The following is a 20,303-nucleotide window of genomic DNA, read 5'->3' as shown; positions in this document are numbered from 1 at the left end:
TCCAATCATCAACAGTCCAGTTTTGTAGTTTTTAAACAAATTTTAGATGCTTGATAATATTTGGAGATCGAAGCGAAGGTTTTTAAACTGCTACGCGACCAAATGTTCTATTCTCTTTCAGTCTTCTTCATACTGCAGATTTAGACACTTTTCTGTCAAATAGCACACAATTGTTTATCTTAACATCACTATCATTGAGTGTAGGTTTTCTATCACTTCCTTTCTTAATTTCAAATTTACCGGTCTCGATCTCACGATCTAAGGTGTACTTGACAGTGTTTGGGAAGCGTTTCAAGTCTACAGCAATTTGTTGAAATTCCAACCAACATAACGTAAAGCTTTTATGCGAACTCTTGCTCTACTGACAATTCTCGAAGTTTTTTGGGGGAGGGGGCGTAAAACATTACCATAGTGATGAAATTTAGATTTTGTGATGGAATGGAAGAGTGAGCCCAATAAAATGGAAAGAATGACAAAATATTTTTTTGTTCTAACACTTTTGCGCAGTACTGTTTGTTTGTTTTGAATTTCACGCAAAGCTGTACAAGGGCTATCTGCGCTCGCCGTCCCTAATTTAGTAGTGTAAGACTAGAGGAAAGGCAGCTAACCATCACCACCTACCGCCAACTATTGGGCTATTCTTTTACCAACGAATAGTTGGATTAACCGTCGCATTATAACGCCCCTACGGCTGAAAGGGCCATCATGTTTCGTGTGACGGGATTCGAACCTGCGACCTTCGGATTAAGAGATCGATGGTAAAAGAGCAGCCCAAGAGCTGGCGGTGAGTAGTGATGACTAGGTGCCTTCCCTCTAGTCTTACACTGCTAAATTAGGGATGGCTAGTGCAGATAACCCTTGTGTAGCTTTGCGCAAAATTAAAACCAAACAAACAAAGAAACCAGCAGCTGAAAGGGCGAGCACGTATGGTGTGACAAGAATTATGAACCCGCGACCCTCAAAGAACGAGTCGAGCGCTCTAATAACCTGACCAAGCCCATTAGGAATGAGTAGGATAAGTAAACAGTTATAAACAAACTTGTATTTACTGTGTCGTTTAATACTAACGGTGTTCATAGTTTGTTAAAAAGTAGAATCAAATCAAAGAAAGTTTCTGGTAACCAGTTATGTTGGTTTACACTATTTACGGTATGTTAATTAACGTGGATCAAATAAGTAGAAACGTTGGAAACAAAACAACAACTGTTTTGTTTTTGAACCGTTTCATTCTCTTACTTTAAATAAAAATGTGTTACACGAGGTTTCGTACTTCTGGCCGTCTTCGTATGGTAGGATTTATACAGTATCAACAACAATAGAACAATTCTAATCTGTAACCTAGCAACAATACAAACTGTTGCCATCCATAAATTACGAAAACAAACAATACTGATTTAATCGAGACATTAAAAAAATATTAAAAAGAGAGGGAGATGTGGAAGGTGCAAGCAGCACAGTGAATATGGTAGAAATTTAAAAGAGCATTGACCAAAATTATACCAGACACAAACTGGCGACAGATAGAGCTTTAATTATAAGCGAAAACGAGGTACATGATGCTGACGTAGTGAATAAAATAAATAGAACAAGACATAATTTGAAATAAGAGGTTTCAGAGAATTTACCGATATATTTGCATTTATAAGCTAAAGAAAGCTGCACAGTTTCTGTTCTCTAACCGTTGACAAAATTTAAATTAAAGTTTTTCTTATTTTCTAATGACCAAAACATGTTTATGGTCGAGTTTGATTTTAGTTTCGCGCAAAGCTACACGAGGGCTATGTACGCTAGCCGTCCCTAATTAGAAGTGTAAGATTAGAGAGAAAGTAGTTAGTGATCACTACCGACTATCAACATTTGGGCTGTTATTTAACCAAATAATAGTAAGAATAATTGTCCATTATAACGCCTCTTCGGCTAAAAGGGCAAGCAAGTTTGCTGTAACGAGGATTTGAGCCCGTAGAGTGCCAGTCGACCGTCGTAACCACATTGCTATGCTAGGCCTAAATGCTTGTGGATACGTCAAGCAGACAAGTCGTAAAGCATGGAAAAATAATTTGGTGATGTATAGTAAGTACAATATTTTAGAAGGTTTTTTTGTAACTAATTTAAACTACGGAGGTACACAAGTAACACACTCAATCTTATTATAGATTATTCTCAGGCAGGTAGGGCTGGATTTCGCATTTGATGGCTTGGGACAAATTTTGTAGGGCGGTTGGCTCAGAACTAGATTTCATAAAAAAATAATCAAATATAACTCATTAATATATATTAGATATGAACAGTGCACAATTGCTGGTGATAAACAGGTAACAAAAATATTGATCTAATATTTATAATGAATATACAGAAAGAACAATATTTTATTTTGTTAACTGGTCGAACCAACACTATGATAGATAAGCTATAAGAAACTTTTTACCCACTTGCCTTCTACTGACCCTGTATGCAAGAAAACCAGAAGAAAATAAAAAGCTGTAATCCATCTACAGTATATAAATTTTATGTTTTATTGCTGTAATGTGATAACCAAGTCTCAACATCAAACATAGCACCAGAGAAAGAGGTGTCATCTATCCATGGTACGTAATTTTTATGTTTTGTTACTATGGTGTGATAAACCAGGACTCAACACCAAACAGAGTACCAGGAAAACAGGTGTCATCTATCCATGGTATATAATTTTTGTTTTGTTTCTGTGGTTTGATAAACAAAGACTCAACACCGAACACAGAACTAGTGGTGTAAAGTGTATCACTGTAAAGAGCAAAATAAAATAACATTTTAAGACTTAAGTGATATATTTATTTTAGGTTTTTATTGCAGGGAATGTGAAAGTCATTTAATCTCACATTTTATATCCATTTGTCATGAAGCACAGTGGGCTATTTCTGCTATGCTCACTACGGGCATTGGAAACCCGTTTTTATTGCCCCAAACTTTTACAGTCCTCCCCTTCCCAGTGGCTCGGGGAGCTCACAGTTACTTATGAATGACTGCAGCTTAAATAAACCTACAATGAATACAAAATCTTCACCGACTTATACAATATTCTGAAGAAGTTAGAAAAGAAAAGACTGTATCATAAAAGCTGTAATTGTTGTATTTGATATCATTTATTTTGTCTGTCCATTCCTAGAAAATAAACAAGATGTGGTAATTCCTAGTTCGTCAAAACACTTGCCATTCTCTCTATTATTTATCTCCCTTGAAGTTTGCGAATACCTTTGACATTTTTTTACGTTTTGATACATTAACGCGAAGCTTCTTAGTGGCAAACGGTATTCTGCGGACTCAGAACGCTAGAAACTGGTTTTCGATAACCGTGGTGGGCAAAACAATAATAGCCCATTGTGTAGCTTTCTGCTAAACTTCAAACAAACAGGGCCCGGCATGGTCAGGTGGTTAAGGCACTCGATTCGTTATATGAGGGTCGCGGGCTCGAATCCCTGTCACACCAAACATGCTCGCCCTTTCAGTCGTGAGGGCGTTATAATATGACGGTCAATCCCACTATTCCTTGGTAAAAGAGTAGCCCGAGAGTTGGCGGTGGGTGGTGATGACTAGCTGCCTTCCAACTAGTCTTACACTGCTAAATTAGGGACGGCTAGTGCAGATAACCCTCGATTAGCTTTGCGCGAAATTCAAAACAAACAAACAAACAAACAAATGTATTAAATTTTCATAATGTCAAAAATAAACTCGCGATTCGTTTTATCAAGTCTCGTATAAATTCGTAGTATATCAAGTTTCGAATAAATTCGTGATTGATTCTATTAACTTACGAATAAACATATGACTGAAACTATCAAGTCACATATAAACTCATGGTTGATGTCATCAAATCATGAATAAGCTCACACACATACCGGGAGCTCAGCTGAAATCTGAGAATTTATAACGATGGAATTTTGTTTCCGATGGTTGCGATGAACAGAATTCAAATAAACCATTGTGTATCTCTGTTCTTAACAACAGCAACAAAAACTCCTTAAAAATCATTTTTTGTTTTAATCAAATATAATTTTACTCTTGAAATGACAATAGTGTATTATTGAAACCCAAGAAAGAGTGAAGAGTGCTTGACTTTCTCGGAAAAGGACGTGCATATACACATATATTTTAGTGAAATTAAATACTTACAGCCAAATAAGTGAACAAAATCATGAGGAAGGACTGCGTTAAAAACAGCATATCCCAACATTTGAATAATTGTAACCGTAATTCTTAAGCCATAAACAAAATACATTAAAATTAAACAAAATACGCTGCGCATTTTTAAAAAGATCCTATGGTACGAGGGGCAACATGAGATTATAAAATGTATCCTAAGTTTTGGAGGTGATTAAAGAAGTAGGACCCACATTGCGGGGGGGATACACTGTCTATCAGTCTTACCCTCCATTTTGTTAGTCTCACAAAAGGAAATTAGAAATTTAGAAAATAGGAGAGCGAGATGTGGGTGCTGAAACTCACAACGTCCCACATCTCTATCACCCTTCACTGCCTGCAGACAGTTGTGGGAAGGTGACTGCTCTCACAAGTTAAAATAAGAAAAATAAAAAGATTAACATAAATAATGAACAAAAATAAAAAATAAGGTACTGCCATTTGGGGATAAGTAAGATAAAACTTACCTCTTGAAGTTAGCATTTCTACCCCCAATATGGTAGGGACAGTAATTAACACGACATCAATAAAGTGATAGTTTACTGTGACCGTCTTGCTTTTATATGCGGCTCAAGGTGTACATCCGCATAAAGTAGTGCAAAGTTCTTAACTGACCTTATTTTTAACTAAAAATAATTAGTAATAATTTATAATCCCGCGTTGTAGTTTGTATCCTATGATCTCTTTAAAATATGCAGCGTATTTAGTTTAATTTTAATGTGCTTTGTTTGTGGCTTAAAAATTATGGTTATAATATATGTATATTACATATATATATGCATGTATGTTTTGTTCTTAATTTTTTAATCTTGTTTCCTCGTTAGGAGCGGGTTAATTGAATTTGAACACGACAAAGTGATTAAATATAGGATTCATGCCTTGAGTTGTCCTCACAACTCTGTCTCTCGGTGTTGATGGAACCTTATAAAACAAGTAGCTTGTTGCATATGTTTGGGCCTTGCATGGCCAAGTGGTTAAGGCATTCGAGTCGTAATCTGAGGGTCGCGGGTTCGAATCCCTGTCACATCAAACATGCTCACCCTTTCTGCCGTGGGGGCGTTATAATGTACGGTCAATCCCACCATTCCTTGGTGAAAGATTAGCCCAAGAGTTGGCAGTGGGTGGTGATGACTAGTTCGTTCCCTCTACTCTTACGCTGCTAAATTAGGGACGACTAACGCAGATAGCTCTCGTGTTGCTTTGCGCGAAATTCAAAACAAACAAACAAATAAGCAAACGTTTGTTTTCCTGCGGAGCTTGTCACAACAATTACTCCAATAGGTGACCTTCTTAAAAGATATCGAGCTCGTAAAATATTGCTTCCTTCCCTTTAACTGCGTTTTTATATCATATCATGTAATTTCTTCCTATCTCGTGCTCTACATTTCATAAATTGTTAGAAACTCTGAGTAACTACAATGTTCGAGGAAATTCGTTTCGGAAATTAGTTTTCGTTTTTCTACATAATATGTTCGTTTCTGACGTGGTTTGACGTATTACCGAGAAAAGGTAAGCTAAAAATTTATAATTCAACGATAAGTCAACTAAACAAAAAACGCTCGTCCTGTTTTATTAAAATTAATCGAATTTTCCAAACTCACATTTCATTTTATTGCAAGTAATTGAAGAGTTTGCATGAATGTAAAAAAAATGATAGTTTCAGTAAATACACTGCTGGCCAAAATCTTAAGGCCAATGAACATAAAGAAAAAATATGCATTTTGCGTTATTAGACTCAACCACTTATTTGAGTAGAGCTTCGAAAGATGAAAATAAGAAAAGGGAAAATAATAAAAACCTTTTTTAGCATTTAATAGGGAAAATGTGAATATTATGAAAAAAGTCTAAATAGGAGCTGGTCAAAACTTTAAGACCATACCAAAAAGAAGTCCTAAACAGGGTAGGAAATGCCCAACAAGAGGTCTCAGTAGTGAGTTGCACGGTCGTCATTGCGAATAACTGCGAACATTCACTTTGGCATGGTCAATATAAGTGTTTGCAGAAGGCTGGCTGGAATGCTATTCCAAGTGGTGAAGATGGCTTCACAAAGATCATACACTGTTTGGAATTGACGTCCATTTCTATAGACTTCTCTTGCCATCCACCCCCAAACATTTTCAATGAGGTTCAGTTTGGGTGAACACGCTGGATGTAAAGTTTTTATTTATCTATCTAACAAACAACAGTAAGTACAGCTAGTGATAGTTTCAGTAAATATGTAGAGATTAAAATGTAAATGTAAAGTTTTTATTTGTCTATCTAACAAACAACAGTAAGTACAGCGAGTGATAGTTTCAGTAAATATGTAGATATAAAGATGAACATGTAAAGTCTTTATTTGTCTATCTAACAAACAACAGTAAGTACAGCTAGTGATAGTTTCAGTAAATATGTAGAGATAAAAATGTAAATGTAAAGTTTTTATTTGTCTATCTAACAAACAACAGTAAGTACAGCTAGTGATAGTTTCAGTAAATATGTAGAGATAAAAATGTAAATGTAAAGTTTTTATTTGTCTATCTAACAAACAACAGTAAGTACAGCTAGTGATAGTTTCAGTAAATATGTAGTGATAAAAATGTAAATGTAAAGTTTTTATTTGTCTATCTAACAAACAACAGTAAGTACAGCTAGTGATAGTTTCAGTAAATATGTAGATATAAAGATGAACATGTAAAGTTTTTATTTGTCTATCTAACAAACAACAGTAAGTACAGCTAGTGATAGTTTCAGTAAATATGTAGATATAAAGATGAACATGTAAAGTTTTTATTTGTCTATCTAACAAACAACAGTAAGTACAGCTAGTGATAGTTTCAGTAAATATGTAGAGATAGAAATGTAAATGTAAAGTTTTTATTTGTCTATCTAACAAACAACAGTAAGTGCGTGTGATAGTTTCAGTAAATATGTAGAGATAAAAATGTAAATGTAAAGTTTTTATTTGTCTATCTAACAAACAACAGTAAGTACAGCTAGTGATAGTTTCAGTAAATATGTAGATATAAAGATGAACATGTAAAGTCTTTATTTGTCTATCTAACAAACAACAGTAAGTGGGTGTGATAGTTTCAGTAAATACGTAGATATAAAAATGTAAATGTAAGGTTTTTATTTGTCTATCTAACAAACAACAGTAAGTACAGCTAGTGATAGTTTCAGTAAATATGTAGATATAAAAATGTAAATGTAAAGTTTTTATTTGTTTATCTAACAAACAACAGTAAGTACAGCTAGTGATAGTTTCAGTAAATATGTAGATATAAAGATGAACATGTAAAGTTTTTATTTGTCTATCTAACAAACAACAGTAAGTACAGCTAGTGATAGTTTCAGTAAATATGTAGAGATAGAAATGTAAATGTAAAGTTTTTATTTGTCTATCTAACAAACAACAGTAAGTACAGCTAGTGATAGTTTCAGTAAATATGTAGAGATAAAAATGTAAATGTAAAGTTTTTATTTGTCTATCTAACAAACAAAAGTACAGCTAGTGATAGTTTCAGTAAATATGTAGATATAAAAATGTAAATGTAAAGTTTTTATTTGTCTATCTAACAAACAACAGTAAGTACAGCTAGTGATAGTTTCAGTAAATATGTAGGTATAGAAATGTAAATGTAAAGTTTTTATTTGTTTATCTAACAAACAACAGTAAGTACAGCTAGTGATAGTTTCAGTAAATATGTAGATATAAAAATGTAAATGTAAAGTTTTTATTTGTCTATCTAACAAACAACAGTAAGTACAGCTAGTGATAGTTTCAGTAAATATGTAGATATAAAGATGAACATGTAAAGTTTTTATTTGTCTATCTAACAAACAACAGTAAGTACAGCTAGTGATAGTTTCAGTAAATATGTAGATATAAAAATGTAAATGTAAAGTTTTTATTTGTCTATCTAACAAACAACAGTAAGTACAGCTAGTGATAGTTTCAGTAAATATGTAGATATAAAAATGTAAATGTAAAGCCTTTATTTGTCTATCTAACAAACAACAGTAAGGAGAGGTTGTGGTAATTTCAGATATGTATTGTTTTACTATTCTGTTTGAGTGTTGGTTTAAAGTGTGAAGTTATAAATTTCACTTTATGGCGCTTCTGGGCAGCTATAGTTGTATACATGACATTTTCATTTTCTTTTACCTACGTATATATTAATGTTGAAATTACCTTCATGTTATCACACCAATCACAGGCTGCATCATATTGAGTAATATGCTGTTTCACGTGAAAGTTTTCATTTTCCATGTAAAAACACTGAAGCCTCTTACAGTAATAAGTGGTAAATAAAAAATCAGGAAAATGTTGATATTCAGCCAGCTTCAGGGTTAAGAGAGAAGGACTTATAAAACAGACAGACGCTAATACATTATGGTGACAATCTGGCTTTGTTCTGCAAAAGTCTCAGGCGTACCACTCTAGCCAGTTATCCTTTTTAGATACATTTCCGTCGTGTAGGTCACTTATTCTTTGTGCATTGTAGTGTTCTGTAAATGAGAAATATGCTATAGTTTCGTCAAAATAATGAATGAATATTATAAATGAGTGTGTTTCCACTATAAACTACATACAGCCTGCGATATTAGGACTTTAAACTTTTAGAACTTTAGTAACAGATAAATTACACTTTTAGCTATGAAGCATATAATTTTTCTAAAACTCTAATTAGAAGTTTGATGTGGTTGATTTGTTGTTTGTTTCAATCACATTAAGACATATTGTTCGCTTTTAGCTTTTGTATGTTGTAGCTGCAGTACGACTTAAATTGTTTACCCCGATAATACACTAAGACTGTTAAGCCTAACTTTAATTGGTTTGGTTTGAATTTTGCGTAACACTACACGAGGGCTATCTGCACTATCCGCCCCGAATTTAGCACTGTAAGACCAGAGGAAAGGCAGCTAGTCATCACCACCCACTGCCAACTCTTTGGCTTTTCTTTTACCAGTGAGTAGTAGGATTAACCGTTACATTTTTCAGATATTTAGGGTTGAAAGTGGAAGTGTTGCCCTTTTAGAAGTGCCCTCTGGGCTTATATGGGCTTATATATTAAGTGTTAAGGAGGATCCAAGCCTTCAACCAAAGATGATCAAGAAAATATTGAGAGCAACAGGAATAGTCCTCAGGGTTACGTCGAATTATATGTCAAGAGATAAAATTCACTTATATAGGTTTGATAGCGTATATATTTATATATATAATCTTTGAAAACGTTTATTAAATCTACTTTAAACTTCTGTAGTTGTAAGAAAGATTTGGAATAAATAAATAAACAGGATGGCTAAAGTACGGAGAAGATTGGAAAGAGGCTTAGAGCAGACGGTATGTAACAGTTTTCATGATTAGTTTGTCAGGCTTAAAGGTGAACTTAGTTCCTATTATTCCAGCGTTAATAGTGGCATGAAAAAAATGAATGCGTTCTAGACGCAAGCTAAAAACTATAAAAATGTGAGAATTTCCGAAGCTCGACTGTATTTGGAGAATATTGACAGTTGGAATTGATTAAAATGTTAATAAAAAGTTATTTAGTAGTAATGGAATATTTGAAAGTGGATGGTAGGCTGGCTGTTTTATAAGAAATGACATAAAAGAGTTGCATATATATGTGTTAGAATAAGATATTTCAACAGCAGATGGAGATTAATTTGCGATTGTTATAAACCATTTGATAACAATGATTTTGCCAGTAAGAAGTGTCGATGCTAAAATATGGATGATAATCATACCAGTATAATATTTATGGGATACTCTAATTTTAGTCTCACTAATTGGGATTGTATGGAAATTGGTGGGAAGGAAGAAAGTGTTTGTTTTTGTTTTTTTTTAATTTCGCACAAAGCTACATGAGGGATATCTGTGCTAGCCATCCCTAATTTAGTAGTGTAAGACTAGAGGGAAGGTATCTGGTCATCACCACTCACAATCAACTGTTGGGCTACTCTTTTACCAACGAATAGTGATATTGACTGTCACATTATAACGTCCCCACGACTGAAAGGGGCAAGCATGTTTGGTGTGATGAGGATATTTCGGGTCGAGTGCTCCTAACTACTTGATCATGTCAGATCAGAAAGAGTTCTTAAAGTGATTAAATGTTTCCTATACCAAATGGCTAATCGGAGTGGCTGTCAGTTCAGATTCATTGTTAACCACTAACGATGGAGTGGTGAGAATACCTGATAACGTTTGATGTTCCAATCCACTTTGAGATAATAATAAAATAAATTTTTATTTTTAGTATCAGCTCCGAAATACAATAAGAGCAACTTTCACAACAGGTAAGTTCTGATTTTGATTAATTACGATATTCCTACCAGCAGTATCGAGTCGTTAGTAGGTAAAGACAGCGTTCACAAAGGTATACTAAATTCTTTCAGAGGTTCAGAGACAAACATGGGGGGGCTAAGCGTTGTAATTATTAAATTCAGAAGTTGCCCACTGTAAAAGCTGCTGCCATTATGTTGTTAAGTTGTATTTTAGTTCTAAATTCTCAGGGCTATCCTGAGGCCATGAAATAACGTTTACAACCAGTGAATTAGAATAACCTAATAGGCGATATAGGACACATATGGGACGTTTTTAACAGTAAAATGTTTTGATTCAAGATGAGTATAATAGAGCAGATTAAGCATAGTAAACGTAAACACACACATAAAGAAGAAAGCCAACGATAATTACCCCCCCTGCAGTGGAACAACGGCATGTTTGTGGACTTACAACGTTAGAATGCGGGTTTCAATACCAGTGAATGGCAGAGCACGAATAGCCCGTTGTGTTGCTTTATTCTTCACTTCATAACAAACAAACAAATCAACGATAACTGCTAGAAAAGATTTGTACTTACAGAGATGTAGAAAATTTGTGGATATGGTTAAGAAATTAGGAAACCACGAAGGATTTGTGAGAAATAGCTACCTGATAGTGCTAAATCTCACAAAAGAGATATTTTAGAAGTATGTTAAATTAAAGCAAAATCTCACAATTTCTCTTTTTGTTTGTCAGTTGAAGACGGTAGAACGAGATGAAACAAGTGCTAGTTTAAACTTAATGCTAGTTTTTTACATGTAAATAAATTTTGGTCATTAAATTAAGAGGAAATCAGTTACAATAACTAAAAACAGAAGTTATGAGTTGAAGCTTGACATAAGTAGAGCCCATTTTTAAGTTGAACCCGTTTTTGACGTCGTATTCATTGGAAGAAGTACCCCGGTGGAACAGCGGTAAATCTTTGAATTTATAATGCTAAAATCAAAGGTTAGATTGCCCTCGGTCGACAAAGAGAGTAAATTGCCCGATGTGGCTCTGCTTTAAGAAACACGCACATACTCCCCCCCCCAGTGGATTTACAGTGTTAGAAACCGGGTTTCGATACCCGTGGTGAACGGTGTACAGATTGCCCATTGTTTAGTTTTGTCTTTTACTTCAAATAAACCCAAAAGAATGTGAGAACTTCCGTTATAAAAAACAAATATGTGTATTTATTTTATAACCGAATGTTGGAGTGAAAGACCATATGAAAGTGTGAAATTTTCGTGACAGACTGAAGAACACGTTCCAGCTCCTATTTACAGAGCTGACAAGACTTTTCGTCTAATACCAAGTGGCATTAGGCTGTCTGAGATACCAATATGTAGAGGAGAGGTTGAGTCGTTATTTATACTGTCAAATTACACGAACAAAAACTCTTATAATGTGAACTAAATCAAGTTGATGAAGTGTAATTTTATGTATGTCATTAGAGTTAGGGTGAATAACTTTTATGTATGTCATTAGAGTTAGGGTGAATAACTAATTTATTTAACGCTTAAACTATTTTTTCAGCTTACAGTTTAATAGTTATTGTTTATAAAGTCTACTGTTGTGAATATTTCTGCATATAAACGCAGGATAATGAGTTTTTTATGATTACCTGTTTTTATGTATTCTTTTTTTCATTACTACAAATCTAGCTACACGTATTTGCTGGGAAATGCACTTTGAACTTCGCACTGTAATGAGCTCTGCTGTAATTGCTTGTTATTGGTTGTTTAAGTGGGAATGAAAACGATCGCGGCAGAGTTTGTTGTCATTAATGTTTTGCAATCCACCACAACTGTTTACGTTGGAGGGTGACAGATATATCGTTGCGAGATTCGGTATGTATTCTCTCACAGTTCACTATATACTTCCTAGCGATTTATTTTAAAGTCTAAGGTTTGTGTGTGAGGTCGATTATACTATATTAATAAAAGGAAGTATTTGTATTCGCATATAAGAGTTAGCTGTAGTATAATAACTATTTATTTTATTCACCACATTTTCTATATGAAATAGACAAAAAGAAATATCTTTTTTTTACACAACAATTTTTTTTCACTTAATTCAAATACTTCCGTGATTTTCAGTCTGTGGAATGAGGATTCACAGGGGTTTTTGAAAGTAAAAAAGTCGAGTTTCTATTATAAGAAGGAGGTAGGTAAACAAAAGGAAAATGTTTAATTTTCATATTTCAGTAACTTATTTTATAACTTTTCCCAGTGCTCTTTAGATTGGAAAGGTATCTGTTTTCACACTGTGGTTTGTTTCTTTTTTTTAATTTCGCGCAAAGCTACACGAGGGCTATTTACGCTAGCCTTCCCTAATTTAGCAGTGTAAGACTAGAGTGAAGGCAGCTAGTCATCACCACCTACCGTCAACTCTTAGGCTACTCTTTTCCCAACGAATAGTGGGATTGATCGTTACATTATAGCGCCCCCTGAAAGGGTGAGCATGTTTGGTGAGACGGGGATTCGAACCCGCAACCCTCAGATTACGAATCGAGCACCTTAACCACCTGGCCATGCCAGGCCCACTCAGTTGTATTGACTTTTTTAACAGTAAATAATAAAGATTTAAAATTATACCATTATCAGTCTCAAAATACAATAAATTTTGTTGTAATTTTACTGCATAAAGATAAAATATTGTAAGGCTGAGGGCAAGCTCATTTCAAATCTTTATTGTTTACTGTTGGACGTTGGCTTTATTCCTTTAATTTAACGTATTTTATTCGTTGGGAGGGGGGGATCCATGACAGTATCGTAGCTACACTAAAAAAAAACTCGTATTATATACGCCAAACGTAAAAATCACCGAGTTTCCGCCCACTTCACTCACTTTTATCTTGGTCAAAGCCTAGAAACAATGTTTATGATATGTATTGTACAAACGAGTTGGGCAAGAATATTTTTCTCGACATGCATGATATTTTGCACCTTCACTTAACAAGTTCTCCGAAATCGAGATTTGACAACTTGGACTGCAAAATTCCGCCCGACATCTTCCATCTCCAGTTTGGAAAGGGTATCGGGACTTAATATTAGATCCTGACCTCACATATGACCAGCTTGAACATCAGGACAGGAGATCCAAATCTTTAAAGTAGATTTCTTGCTGTATTTGATGAAGGTAGATATAGTGTTGCATCTGGTGAAAGAATGAAGAAGCTGAACTCTTCATGGAACTCAGATTGGTTGCTATATAGTAAATTGAAACAGTCCTGGGATGAGCATTGGTTTCAGCCAGATGCCAGACATAATTTATCTAGACCCCTGTGGAATTGTGAAATGGTCAAGACAAGAATGTTACTGTTAACAGACAGGTCCGTGGTTGTCTGGATATTGTTTGCAATCGTGTCTACAATATTAAAAAGTATTTAGCATTTTGTGGTTGAAAGTTTCAGGAAAGACTATCAAAGAAATATCATGATGTACTGGATGGAATTCAACGTTGTTTGCAACTCTAAGATCCGTTATTCGTTGCACACACAAGAATGCAAGCATTTGGAAAGCTACTGCTTGCTATTAGTGTTCCTAAGAAAGTTCATGAAGTGTTTCGGTATACTGCTAGACAACTGGATACTGAACTTTGACTCCATTCTTCTCTTCTGTAAAGCTGTTGGGAACGTAGTTGTTCCATGTTATGTCCTTGCACCGTCCTCAGTTTGCATCTTCCTTATACGAGCTTAAAAACACTGCATGAAGGTCTTTAACCTATTTGCTACTAGCATGTTAACTACAGGGGTGCAGTCAATAATAATTTCTTCAACATTCTAGAGAAAAGTAGTTGTGCTATCGGAAGCTTTCTCAAGTAATGGGATGTATTTTAAACCAAGGTGGATTTAACCTTCTATAGATATCGAAGGCAAGAATGACTGATTTTCAAGTTGAAGGGTCTTTTATAGATCAGGGCTCCTATTCTGCATTGGAATGAACAGTTAGGTGAATAACTTATAACCTGTCTTCTGGTTTTAAAGAAAACCTTTTATGGTGATATTTTGTTTCTTTACATAAGATTTGCAACCTCCATTTCTATTGCAACAAGGTCTCTTTATTCAAAAGCCTCTTCTACACAAATTCTTTGTAAATTTGGAACCCTGTTTCGTCTCCTAGAGTTACAGTTTTACAGTACTCTGTGTCTGCGATGGTCTTTTAGTATGCGATCTCTAAATCTGAACTGTTATCCAGAAAAGGACTGTGAACTCTTTATAACTAGCAAATACTTTTTTTGGACTTTGTGCAGAAACAGTCACTAAAACTACCTTGACTGTTCACAACAGGCGTCTTTCTCAGCCTATACTATTTCCCAAGTTACTTTCAAACTGTTGTTAAACTTCTGTAATTGAGGACCATCTATCATCAACTAACGTAGAGCAATCTTAACCTAATTGGTTTATCTTCTTCCTTGGTTAGAGCATTATGCTATTTGTCAGTTTGTTCTATCGTCTTTGATAAAAACAGCTAAAGATATAATTTATTTATAAGCTAGACAATATCAATTTCACATAATGGCAAAATGTGGGTCGAAGTGCACAAACTATGACCTTTTACAGAGTGACGTTCAACATGGTATTAAGTATTTGGTGTTAAAGTTATCAACTTTATTTTACCCTACATTACTGATTTATTAACAAATTTTCTATTCACTATAACAAACATCCACGTCCACAGTAAAAAATGTTCACATCCACCATAAGTATTCATATTCTCGTCCATCATAACGAACATCCTCCTCATCCACTATAACAAATATCCACGTCTACCATAAGAAATGTTCACATCGTTCACTATAACAAACGTCTGTGTTATAAGACTTCCTCGAACAATACATGCGCATGTCATAAAAAAAAATCTATAAGCAAATGTTTCGAAGACAATAAGCTTACATTTCTATCCAGAAGGTCTTTTGTTGCTTTCATTTTAACACCTGTTTTCCTGGAATATAACCTTTTACGCATGGAACATCAGGTGGTACGTGAATTCCATAAAAGGAAGCAGATGTGAAAATCACAAATGTTTCTTTGAATTTATTTACGGTGGTTCAGTTTCAAAACTGCAAGTTTTTGTTGAAAGATAGTGAACGTTTTGAATCCACTGTAAGTTATATTCTACTATTTCTAAAGTTAGTTTCATAAACAATAGTGATTAAAATGTTTAATAGACAGATATTTTACATATATTGCTTATTATTATGATTATGTTGCATTTTTAACTTATTTGGATTCGAGATTAGCCTGGACCTCCTAGGCCTAACCTTGTTACATATTATTTCAATAAAGGACGAAAATGTCGTTAACAATTAGCCTACTGAAATGATGAACAAATCCTAACTTTTCTTTTGTTTATAACGTGGCATACACGTAGTTAGATCGATATATTATATTAATTGTATTAACTACTGGTTTCATATTTATAATTGATCTGTGTGTAGGTAGTTTGCTTTTATCTTGTTATTTTGCACATGACAATATTTATTACACTTATCAACTGTTATTATTTGCTTAGTGTAATACTCAATATATAACTGGTCGAAATTAGTGTATGTGCGTTTTTATGTCTGTAATGATTGATATTGACTGGTTGGTTTAGAAATGTGCTTGATTGTAATGAGGCTTGGGTCTGTTTAGATGAAAATCCATGTATTGCGGACGGTATTTACTTGGAAACTCATAACCGGGTTGAAGGAGTTTGAAAATAAATTTCTTTTAATTTGACTTAATTAAGGGTTAAAGTGAAAATAGATATAATGTCAAATTAAATAACAAAAATATAGGGTGACATTTTAGAATTTAAATTACGAATTTTAATTTTGGACGTAAACATTTAAATCTAAAGCTGTGGGACTATAAATTATGATATGTTCGTATAGTTCAAGTAAAAAAACAATGTCTCCTTTTTGCTGTCATTTCACAAATGAACTAACAATTGAAAATTAGCGAATGAATGGCTATTACGATTAACACTACAGACGTCAATTTTATATTTTGAACCGACTAACCAATGAATTATTTTGTAAGGAGTATCTTTTATTCTGTGTATTAAAAATAAGTTACTGAAGTTTCGAAGTCCAAAATAAATATTTATGCAATGATTTAGTCACGACGAAACCGCGGTTGCAAATATTTGGTTTAAACAATGAGAGTAATAATTGTTTCTTCAGCCAAATAATTAAATGAACTCATAGACGCCACGTAGCTTCAAAACACGTAAGACCTTTCTCTTAATTATTAGATGCCTAAAATATTAAATGTTTTTAAAGAAAGTCTCTGACAGACAAAGACAACATTAGTTTTCAGGATAAGTTGTTAACAATTCATGGTACCTAAGGGTTATCAAAAGTTGAAATTTAACATATTTTAGTTATAGATCGATATGTTTTATTTAAAAAATGAACATTTTAACCTATTGATTGTCAAGTATTTCAGCTGCTACAGCAGCTCCTATGCCGTTTTTTTCAGCAAAATTGAGTAATTTTTAAAACAAAGGAAATAAGCAACAAATACTATTTTTTCTCTAAGTCAAACTTATAGTAGTACACAAAATGAAGAAATATGTACAAAACGTGAAACAATAATGCAGAAAATGTCATTTTGGGTATTGAAGTGCATGACCCATTTAATAATTCACTTTCGTGTGAAATGTTTTGAAGCAGGGGTCAACACAAAGAGCACTTTGGAATCAGTACATTCATATCTGCTTTCCCTCCTCGAGGATTTGTTAGACCACACTTTACCCTTTCTAGTGGGGTACTTTTTCTTTCAGTTTGAGAAATAAGTGTTGGGAAGTGACGTTCTGTGAGGCGAAAGGGGTTTTCCAAGGAAGGCCGTCCTCCGGTGGATTTTGGGCACTGGGCGTTGTAATCTTTAATCAAGGAACGGATGACACCGAGTTTAAACTCCAGGAGAAACAGGTTGTTTCCCAGTGATTTGTAAACTACCAAAGCATTGTACACTGCTATATCCATCATGTGAAAAAATACTTTTTTGTACCACTTGACAGTCTCGGATAAGCATGCAACACACTGTCACATAAGTCAACCCCTCCTATGTAACGATTGTAATCAATGACACAGTTTGGTTTTACAATAGCTACACCAGTAGCACGGTTGATCTTTCCAGTGTTTTGCATGGTATTGTCATGTATTGCACTCAACATGAAAATGTCCCTCTTATCCTTCCAGTCTTTTTGTGCCACTTCCATTTTTCCCCTTTGGATATTCGTGAAACATTTCGGCATCCCTATTCGAATTTTCATTACCATCCCACACAAATAGGTGTCACGATCAAGCAATGACTTTGCTAAAGTGGGACTTGTAAAAAAACGATCCAAATAGAGCTTATAATTTTGTCCAAACAATGGTTCCATCAATGTGCGTACAACACGTTCGCCCTGTCCGCCCTATTTAGTGCTGTACTGTGTAATAGCACCAGTGTAGATGAAAAAGTCCCAAACGTAGCCTGTTACACTTTCACGTAGCTCATAACTTTTGACTCCAAACCTAGTCCTTTTAGATGGAATGTACTGTCGAAATTCCAGTCGACTCTTCCATAGTATCAAAGATTCGTCAATACAAACATGCTCGTTTGGTACATATGAGGTTCTAAATTTTTCCCGTAAATGGTCAATAATGGGCTGTATCTTGTGCTGTCGTTGGTCAACAATATTTTTCTTGGTATTGTCAGCAAGGTGTAGCATCGATAGCAGCAAAAGAAACCGGTTTTTTGACATGCACTGACCAAAAATAGATTTGGCAAGCAAAGGGTCAGTACTGAAGTACATGGAAATAGTTGGTTTTCTTTCTACGTCCATTAGCATTATCAGACCCATAAATTCATAAATTTCCTTTTCATTCGTTAGCTTCCATGATTTTACTTTAGAATGTTCCTTCAAATCAGCGCGGGCCATCATAGTTTCTGCATATTTATTGGTCTCTGTTACAATATAGTTGACAATTGTGGGAGGGAAGAACTTTTGAAAACAATGAAAAGGCTTTGAGTCTTGGCTCAAATCGTCGTACTGGACACCATGACTTCCTAAGAAAGGGTTCATAACTGGAGCAGCAAAGGATTCAGCATTTCAATCATTTTCATTAGAGCACTTTTTCTTGGAATTGTTCTTACCACGACTTGCAATTTTACGTTTACTCCCTGGTGTTATCGTCCATTTACCAGTGCTGGTTGATGGCCAGTTATCATAATCTTCGCTAACATCTGAGCCTTGTATTTCCGTATTTTTCAAAAAATCTTCTGAATCGCCATTGCTATCTTCAAACTCCGAACCAAGTTCAAAATACAACTCTAATGCTTCTTCATTTTGTAACTTTTCGTGACGCTATTTTGGATCGAAAGTGAAACAGTTTTTAAGTAGGTCAAATGCATGTATGGTGCTGACATATCGCGTTAAAGTTCGATATTATTGAGAACGAATTAACTCGTCCGTGGCACTATGTTACCGATCGGCTTGGACGAGTTATCTCGACTACGGCACGGAACAAGGTAATCTTTGCTTTATAGAATATATAATTTGAAAGTATATGTGCCTGAAAAGGATAAGATGTAGATATGTTAGTTATTTCCACTCGATTCAGCACGTAAACTTTTGAAACTTAAGTAGACATAAATATGAAACGACTCAGTAATCGAACGACTAATAGCAGTATGGAAAAAATGAACTTTAATTTTTTAAGAATGCAAAAGTTTTGGAAAAAGTATTTCCATTTTTAAATGAAATGAAATTATGAAAGAAAATTAGAAAAATAAATAAATCTAGTCTCCACATTTGGGTGACAGAAGAAACGGTAACTGTTCGAGGTGTCCTTTAGTGGACCAACAGTGAGTTAACAGACATACAGTATAAAAGTTAAGATATGTTAATATTAAAACAACTGTTGAGTGAGAAGTTAATGTTTGCTGATATTAAAGTGATTGTTGAGTGAGAAGATAATATATGTTGGTATTAAAGCGAATGTTGAGTGAGAAGATAATGTATGTTGATATTAAAACAAATGGTCAAAATTATTTACTTTGGATCAATTATATTTTATAGATGATTTATACCTGATTGTTCAGATCACTGTTATCCGTTTTAAAGCCAGTTTCATAATATTATTGTTATAACGTTTAAGGTAATATATTATTAATAGTTTCATTGTTCATTTTTATTCATAACTCTGAACAACAAAACGTTGGTACTGATCAATAAAACAGTGTTACTAAACAATAAAAGAGTAGTATCGAACAACAAAACAATGGCACTGAAGAATAAACCAATTGTATTAAACAATAGAACATTGATAGTGAACAATAAGACTAAACAATAGAACATTGATAGTGAACAATAAGACTAAACAATAGAATATTAATAGTGAACAATAAAACTAAACAATAGAACATTGATACTGAACAATAAAACTAGACAATAGAACATTGATACTGAACAATAAAACTAAACAATAGAACATTGATACTGAACAATAAAACAGCGTTACTAAACAATAAAAGAGTAGTACTGAACAACAAAATGGCACTGAACAATAAAACAGTGCTACGAAACAATAGAACATTGATACTAAACAATAAAGGAGTAGTATTGAACAACAAAACAGGGGTACTAAACAGTAGAACATTGATACTGAATAATGAAACAGTAGTACTAAACAATAGAACATTGATAATGAACAATGAAACAGTGGCAGTAAACAATAAAAAAGTGCTATTGAACAATAAAACAGTAGTACTGAACAATAAAAAAAGTGGTATGAACAACTGATTAACATTTCGTTTGTACACTTCCACGTGTTTTAGAACTTAGCTAAAGACTCCATCTTGTGT

The 20,303-nt window shown here is 34.1% G+C and overlaps 1 long non-coding RNA gene and 1 pseudogene across 2 annotated transcripts in view; one reads left to right on the top strand and one right to left on the bottom strand.

Moving 5' to 3' along the window:
• Positions 1–20,303, bottom strand: part of LOC143233623 (5-hydroxytryptamine receptor pseudogene) — a 153,118-nt pseudogene that overhangs the window by 74,773 nt on the left and 58,042 nt on the right. The gene's annotated exons all lie outside the window — the stretch shown is intronic.
• LOC143235378 (uncharacterized) lies at positions 1,755–12,443 on the top strand. The gene is made up of 3 exons (XR_013019150.1): positions 1,755–2,070; positions 10,416–10,455; positions 12,127–12,443. It is a non-coding gene; the product is annotated as an uncharacterized LOC143235378 (long non-coding RNA).

This window comes from Tachypleus tridentatus, chromosome 12 (assembly GCF_004210375.1).
Source record: "Tachypleus tridentatus isolate NWPU-2018 chromosome 12, ASM421037v1, whole genome shotgun sequence".
In the NCBI taxonomy this organism is placed as follows: Eukaryota; Metazoa; Arthropoda; class Merostomata; order Xiphosura; family Limulidae; genus Tachypleus; species Tachypleus tridentatus.
This window is presented reverse-complemented; position numbering and strand designations above follow the sequence as displayed.